The sequence below is a fragment of the Amyelois transitella genome, chromosome 5, assembly GCF_032362555.1.
Source record: "Amyelois transitella isolate CPQ chromosome 5, ilAmyTran1.1, whole genome shotgun sequence".
Lineage (NCBI taxonomy): Eukaryota > Metazoa > Arthropoda > Insecta > Lepidoptera > Pyralidae > Amyelois > Amyelois transitella.
Genome location: NC_083508.1, coordinates 3,674,920 through 3,683,032, shown reverse-complemented (window position 1 = coordinate 3,683,032; position 8,113 = coordinate 3,674,920).

The following is an 8,113-nucleotide window of genomic DNA, read 5'->3' as shown; positions in this document are numbered from 1 at the left end:
AAACTCACATGTATATTCCAATACGGTGTAGTAATTTATTTTATACCTTTGTTGTTTCAACTCAAACTGTTACAAAAATATCAGCATACTCTCCCAGCCGATAGTATGCGCTCCGATAACCCGGATTAATTGAAAAACGGAATCGCTCCAAATAAAAACATGGTACTATAAAAACAGAGAGGGGAAACATTTTTACAAAACTGAATATCGCTAAGAATAAAAGGATAATAAAACGAAATAATTTGCCTAAAGTTATACCTAATTTCATTAAAAAAAATTGACATAATTAAATTCAGTCAATTTTATAATCCTTGCTAAATGAATGGTTGTTACAAAATTATTTTCATTTTTTACTTTATAAAAATATCGTTTTTCATTTTTTTATTTTATACACACACACATTATAGTCATACACACATTATGTATTGAACATTTTTAATTAAGGCGATGTTAGCATTATGTTTGTAACTGGGTATACTTGCTGTTGAACTGTTTCGATTGTGCAATAATTTCAATAACTTTGCATACATAACATATAATCAAGTTATATCCCTTACGGAGTAGACCTCACTACTACACTCAGCTTTATAGCTTCACGATGGAACTGAGATGCATATATAAAAAAAATATAAAAAAAAAATACAAATACCTTAGTATCAACTCCATAAAATGAACCATAACAACACCTTATAAGAGTTGCAAATACCCTAAGAAACCTCAAATTCAAATAAACTTCCCGTTGCGGCTAAAATTTACAGCATATAAATCAGTTTAGTATGACAGCGTGGTGGCTAAATCATGATTAATTTTACCACTACTGCGGTTTGAGTCATCTAAGCCAATATAGGATTAATTCAGTCCTACTATAACATTTATAGCTTAGTTACGGTACAATTTTTAGAAAGCAAAGATTTCACGGGAAATCGTTGAATCAAAGTGGGATACGTCTTTATCTTCCGCGGGGTAAACAGAGCATACTTTATCTATTATACTCGAAGGCCAACTTTATTTAGATATACAGTTTATCTCTTCCTCCTGGCTTTAGTCCCGGTTGCTCATCACTCTGCAGAGGAGCCCTGGGTATGCCTTTGACCATGGATGCTGGATTGATCCAGTCAGGTGTTTACGCTTTGCAGGTAAAACTTACCCGTATTAAATCGATCATGGTCACACATCCAGTTGACCGAATGTGCAGGTTTCGTCACGATAATTACATACATACATACATAAAATCACGCCTCTTTCCCGGAGGGGTAGGCAGAGACTACCTCTTTCCACTTGCCACGATCCCTGCATACTTCCTTTGCTTCATCCACATTCATAACTCTCTTCATGCAAGCTCGGCGGTTTCGGGTACTTTTGACCTGACCCTTACAAATACTGATCACGATGATTTCCCTCACCAATTACCTCAAAGCTTCGAAATAAAGTTTAATTTTAATTCACGTACGCCTCTTTCCTGAAGGGATTGGTAGAGACTACATATATCCACTTGCCACGATCCCTACATGTACCTATGTAGAAAGAAAGAAATGTATTACTTCATCCACATTTATCTTTTTTTCCTGCAAGTACATTTTCTTTCCTTATATCGCCAGTAATTTTAAAACCTAGCCAATATTTTCCCCACGATCCCTCATCGTGATCACGGAGTCGTGTGAGAGTTATGGAGGTAGAAAATTAAAGTGGCAAGGTAACCCCTTTATCGATAAGATCAAGAGGGGTTCTTAGAATGGAATAGGATGAACAAAAATTCTTGGAAAGAGTACTTTCTTGGCCTGTATAATGTGTATGTATAAGTATACTCGTATCCTCAAAAGTAAAGTTTCTTTGAAATCTGCTTAGTAGATTTTAGGTAACAAAAGACATACAATCCAAATATTACGCAGGTATATTGGTATATAAGGGGACAGTCTTTCAGAAAGTACGACAATAACATTTGTAAGCAAAAACGAATTTGTATTAAACTAAAGAAATATCTTTATTGGTATTTAAAACATTAGCTTACTACGAATTCAAGTTCTTTATGAAAATAAGTTCTTCGAAAAGATTCGGAGCTTTTTTTTAAATCTTTTCGTTGGTGCCAGGCAGGAACAGGTGACCGTAAAAGCTTTTCCAAATCTTTTCACTCCATGTTTGAGTTAAGCTTGCTTACTTAGCTTCAAACCGATCGTGAAAATGTAATTACATTGTACATACACATGCGTGCTATGCGATGCAATGCTCTAATGGTTGAAAGAAAACATCATAACATAATCTGCGCGTTATTCCGTAGCATGAATCTATAGGGCTCGAAACTGGACAACCATTGTCCAAAGTGGGTTAGGTTTACCTGTAAAGTAGCGGAGAGGTCAGATGGAAATCTTTTTCTTACCTTTTTTTTTTTTTTTTTTTTTTTTTTTTTTTTTTTTTTTTTTTTTTTAACGTGTGGAAAGACCTTCGTCTGCCCGGCCGGCTACGGGAAGTCGGACGGGTTATGTGGGGCTTGAACCCACTAAAACCACACGGTGCCATCGCCTACCGCTTCGTTGCCAGGAGTGTGAGCTGCCCTCGCTCATACTCCTGACGCGGCGGCCGCTTCCACGGCGGCCTCGGCTCGGCCGCTCTCCACGGAGCGGCCAGCGGGGTGACCCGTCGGCCTTCAATTCTACCCGCTAGGGGAGGGCGCGCCTGGCACAAGCGCGCCTTCGACCCAGGGCCGTTTCGCCAGGCAGCGGAATCCCGTTTCCGCCGCCCGACCGGCCCTTATTGTGGGGGCAGCAGGTGCAAGGCGTATGCCCGCCTCCTGCGCCCAGTGCGCCGGCGGCGTATGGGGAGGTCGGACGTGTCCTCTCTCACCCTTTCCGCCGCCTCTTTGCGGAGCATGACGCTCTCCGCAAAGGTCTGCACTGCTGTCCACGACCTCTCGCTGTCGACCATCTGTCTCACGACAGCCGGCAGGGAAAGGTCGTCCCCCACGACCGCGCGAAGCTCCGCGCGGTCTTGGTCCCAGGCTGGGCAAACCTCCAAGGTGTGCTGGGCGTCCTCGTCAGCACATCCGTCACAGTGGTGGCAGATAGCAGACGGCTCCCGACCGATCAGACACAGATACCCTCCGAAACAACCATGTCCGGAGAGCATCTGGGTCAGACGGTAAGTCAGGCTACCGTGCTGCCTCGCCAACCACTGTCCCAACACCGGACGGACCGCCTCGACGGTTCTACGCCCAGCAGTCGGCTGCTCCAGCCTTTGGGACCACTCTTCAATGGAGCGCTGACACAGCTCATTGCGGCGTCCTGCGATCTCCCTCGGTGCCAACCGGTGACCCTGGGCCACGGCCTCCTCGCGCCAGAAGAACAGCGACGCGAGGGTTTTCGCCTCTAGGTCCCAGGGAATGGAACCGGCCAGCACAGACGCTGCCTCAAAGGAGATCGTGCGATATCCCCTTGCGGCTCTCGTCGCCATCAGCCTCTGTGGCCTCCGCAGGGAAGCGAGGTTTTGGCGAGAGAGCGCATCCGCCCATACGGGGGCCCCGTAAAGGGCTATTGATCGCACGACCCCCATGTACAAGCGCCTGCAGGACGCTTCTGGACCTCCCAGATTCGGCATGAGCCGAGTCAGCGCTCCGGCCGCCGTCGTCACGCGCGGCGCTAATTCCGCGAAGTGGGCGCCGAAGTTCCATCTGCCATCAAGAACGATGCCCAGGTAGCGCATCGATTGCTTGATGGCAATTGAAACACCTCCAACCGTCAGACTGGCGTCTGCAGGCGGCTTCCTCCGAGGGCCATGGAAGCACAGCGCCTCGGATTTGTGGAGAGCCACCTCCAGACCCAGTCGACGGATCCGGCGCACCACTTCAGCGACTCCCGCAGTGGCGAGCAATGACGCCTCCCTATATGTGGCGCCGCGGGCGGTCACGAGTGTGTCGTCCGCGTAGCAGACGACCTCCACCCAGGGCAGAGTGACCGTCCGCAGCACCCAATCGTAACCGATGTTCCACAGGAGCGGTCCTAAGACAGAACCCTGTGGAACACCGCGCGTCATTGAACTCTTCGTCCAACCGTTTCGGTCAGGGAAGATTATCCATCTCTCTGAGAGGTAGTCCTGGATGACCCGACGCAGGTAGGTCGGCACCCCATGGTATCGGAGTGCCTCCACAATGCAAGACCAGGGGAGGGAGTTAAAGGCGTTGGCGATGTCCAAAGACACCGCCACGACCACCTCACCCTGGGCAACCGCATCCTGCGCCAAGGACTTCACCCTCAGCACGGCGTGAATCGTCGACCGCCTCCGGCGGAACCCGTATTGGCGATCCGCCAGGTCCGGCCCGACTCTCTCCAGGTGCTCGACGAGGCGGTCAGCAACGACCCTTTCCAGCAATTTGCCGGCCTCATCGAGCACGACGAGGGGACGGAACCCGGTCGGAGAATCCGCCGGACGTCCCTCCTTCTGCAGTAGGACTAGTCGGCCCACTTTCCACGCCGCGGGAAACCTTCCCTGCTCGAAACAGGCTGTGAACAGCCCCCTCAGCCGTTCCCCCAGAACGTCCAGAGCGAGGACGAGGGCACGACCCGGAACTCCATCAGGACCCGGGGCGACGTTCTTCGCACGCAGCCGTGTAACGGCTGCAGCAAACTCATCCCGGGTCACCTCCGGGATCGCCTCCACGCCCTCGCTTCTTTCCGCCAGTGGCGGTGCCATACTGGGGGGCTGAAAGGCCGCTCCCTGCGGGAACAGAGCGGCCACCACCTCACCGAGGAACTGCGGATCCAAGGTCCGCGTCAGGGGGGCCGCATACGGCCGGAGCTTATTCCGGACCAGCCGATATGGGCGCCCCCAAGGATCGCGGTCCAAGGTACCCAGCAGCTCCTCGCGTGCTGCCTCCTTGGCGGATGCTATCGCGGTCCTCAGCGATCTCTTCGCCTCCACTAGTGTCGCGCACAAGGCGGCCTCTTCGGACTCGTCCCTGCGCCTTCTCCTCCGGTATCGGGCGTACTGGCGTCTAGCCCTGAAACAGGCTTCTCGCAGACGCGAGAGCTCGGGCGACCACCAGTACACCCACCTTCTGGGAGGACGAGTACTGGCCCGGGGCATCGAGGCGTCGCAGATTTCTGCTAACGCGCCCCGGAACCACTCGGTCTCGTCCTCTACCACCACATTCACCGGCGCACGGGACCAACCTTTTACAATGGCCGCCTCGCGGAGAAACTCCTTGTCGAGGCGCTTCAGCTGCCACCTCGGGCCAGCCTCGCTCGGAGTTCGGCTTGGGCCGCTCGGAGCGACCGAGGACGCGGAGAGATCAAACCGTATGTAACGGTGATCAGAGAGCGTCTCCACGTCCTCCAACACGCTCCAGCCCTCGACACGGCGCGCTAGGTCTGGGCTCGCGAACGTAACGTCCGGTCGCGAGCTACCATTCCATCGCACGCACGTGGGTGCCGTCCCCCGATTCACTACCGCTAGCCCGTTAGTGATGAGCCACTCCTCGATAAGTGCACCCCGCGCATCTGTTGCGGGGGATCCCCATGCCGTTGATTTGGCATTGAGATCTCCAGCAACCAGCACGGGGAGAGGGTGACTCCTCAGGACCAGCGCCTCGACCTGGGTCAGGAATGACTCGAACTCGTTGAGCGGACGGTTGGGCGAGAAATAAACTCCAACCACAACCAAGTCACCCAGACGAGCCGAGACCACTCCATGACCTCGCACGACACATGTAGGAGGCGAAGAGCTCGCCGATGACACGATCGCCACCGCACTGTCTTCGTCCCGCACCCAGTTTTCCCGGGGCGGGACAAAGTACGGCTCAGAGACCACCGCCACGTCTATCAACCACTGCGCCATGCTCTGACACAACAGGTCCTGTGCACTAGTGCAGTGGTTGATATTCGCCTGGAGAACTTTGAGGGCCATAATTATTCAGAGGCCCCCGTTTCCATCGCCTCGGCGCTCTGAGCCGCACGAGCAGGCTGCGTCTGGGCCGTAGCCGCGGACGCACCCCGCTTCCCACCTCTCCTTTTTTTATTTTGGCGCGTGCTGGAGCACGCCTTGCTCCCCACGCGGTGCCCCGTCGGCTTGCCTGCCCCCGCGCACAAGATGCACTTGGGGGCGGCGTTGCACGCCGCGGCCTTGTGACCCGGCTCGCCGCACCTGTAGCACAGCAGGCTCCTGTCGGACTCGGCAGTGCACCGCTGCGAGACATGACCCGTCTCTAGGCAGCGGAAGCACTGCATGGGCCTAGCCGGCAGCAGTTTTACCTGCGCCGAAACCCATCCGACTAGGAGTCTGGTGCCGTTGGCGGTCAGCCGTTTGGCCGCTGCGATGGGACACCTTACCCAGGCCGTGCGAACGCCCGAGCGGTCCTCCCGAATGTCCCCGACTCGGATTTCCGATTCGGGGCATTGACCCGCACGAGCGATTGCGCTACACACCAAGGCTGGTGTGGCGGAGTCGCACAGCTCCAGCACGCGCATATCCACACTCTTTAGAGGCCTGGATACCTCTGCTACCTGAGGATCCAGGACCTCCTTCAATTTGGACGCCAGGAGGTTGGCCTTGTCGTCCTTTTCAGTGCCCGCTATCCCTAAGATGCGGGCACCGGTTGCCGCCTTTCTAAACTTGACCCCGGGTATACCCAGGGCGCCGAGGTCCACTTTACCCATGGCCAGATCCATGACCTGACCATAGGTCGCTCCACGCTTTTCCGCGTCCGGCCGCAGCCTGATCACAACAGCAGCCGACCGCGGTGGGCGGAGTTTGAGCGGTTGTGGACCCTTCTCTTTTTTGGCTGCAGCCTGGTTACCCCGGGGTGGGGCAGCGGCAGCGGCGGCCTTCCTCCTGGAGCCCTTCTCCGGCACCTTCTTCCAAGGTACTTCTGATGGCCCAGAAGCCGGTGGCGGAGCGGGTGGCCGTGACGCCGGCGCAGCCGTTACGGCTGCGTAGGATGGAGAGTTGGCCGACCTCGGTGACGACAGTGGTGGAGTCGCCAACGGTACCGGCTCAGGCGCCGTAGGGGCAGAGTTCCCTTTCTTGCCCTTTCCCTTCCTACCCCGTTTGCCTTTGCCCTTTCTGGGCTTAGGTTCAGGGGTCGGTAGGGGGGGCGCCTTCCGCCATACGGCAGTACGGCTTGCCGGAGCCGGCACCGGCACCTCCTCCACATCGGCGTCTGACTCCGAGATCATGTCGGCCACCGAGGCAGCCAACCTCTCATCCGTCGTCTGGTTTGCCGGCGTACGGCGTTTATCGGCCGCCAGTGCGGGCCGCATACGTTTCTCCGGCAGGAGACGGTCCTGGAGGCCCTCAAAACGGGCGTCCAGCACAGGACCCATTGTGGTGAGAATGAGGCGCTGCAGCACCTCAGTCTTCTCCTGCCGGAATTCCGCCCGACGCTCCCTTTCTACGGCGGCTCTGAGCTCCGCCATTTCCTTCTCAAGTGAGGAGATCTTATTTTCCATGCGCTCGCAGATTTCGCGCAGGCGCTCAGTCTCCTCACCTGTCGACCCGGAGCTCAGAGCCGACATGACCTTCTCTAGGGACGCTGCAGCGTCCTTCAGGCCCTTTTGAAACGTACCCTTGAGGTTCCCTGAATGGGCCGCAATTTCCCGAATAATTTTTATATTCGTTGCGGCCTGGTCCCCAAGGGTGCCCTTGTCTGCGGGCGATGTCGCCTGCAGCGTCTCCGCCTTTTTGGCCATCTCGGCCACGATCTTTTCGGCCTCGTCGCGCTTTGCCGCCACTAACTCCCGACGGGCGTCAGCGGACAAAGTCGACTTCGGCCGACCACCTTTTTTGGCCGCTTTCACGGCCTTCATAGTTGGCGCCTTGGGCGCTTTCGGTGCCGGCATTTCTGCACTGGCACAATCATCCCCCTCACGGCCCCTTTTTGGAGCCCGCTGCCGGGGTTGCTCCTCGAACAGACTCTCTACGCTCACCCATTCCGCATCGGAAAGTGAGCCAGCCTCTGGCTGCGGCGTCAGAATTAAGGGACTTACGTCCCTATGTCGGTTCTTGCCCCCCCCAGATACGGTGGGGCAGCCCGCGCCCGAGGACGCGGGGAGGGATTCTCCGACAGCGTAGCGGCCGGTACCCTCCTGGGGTAGTGTAGTCTTCAGAAGCGACATTTCATTTTTGTCCT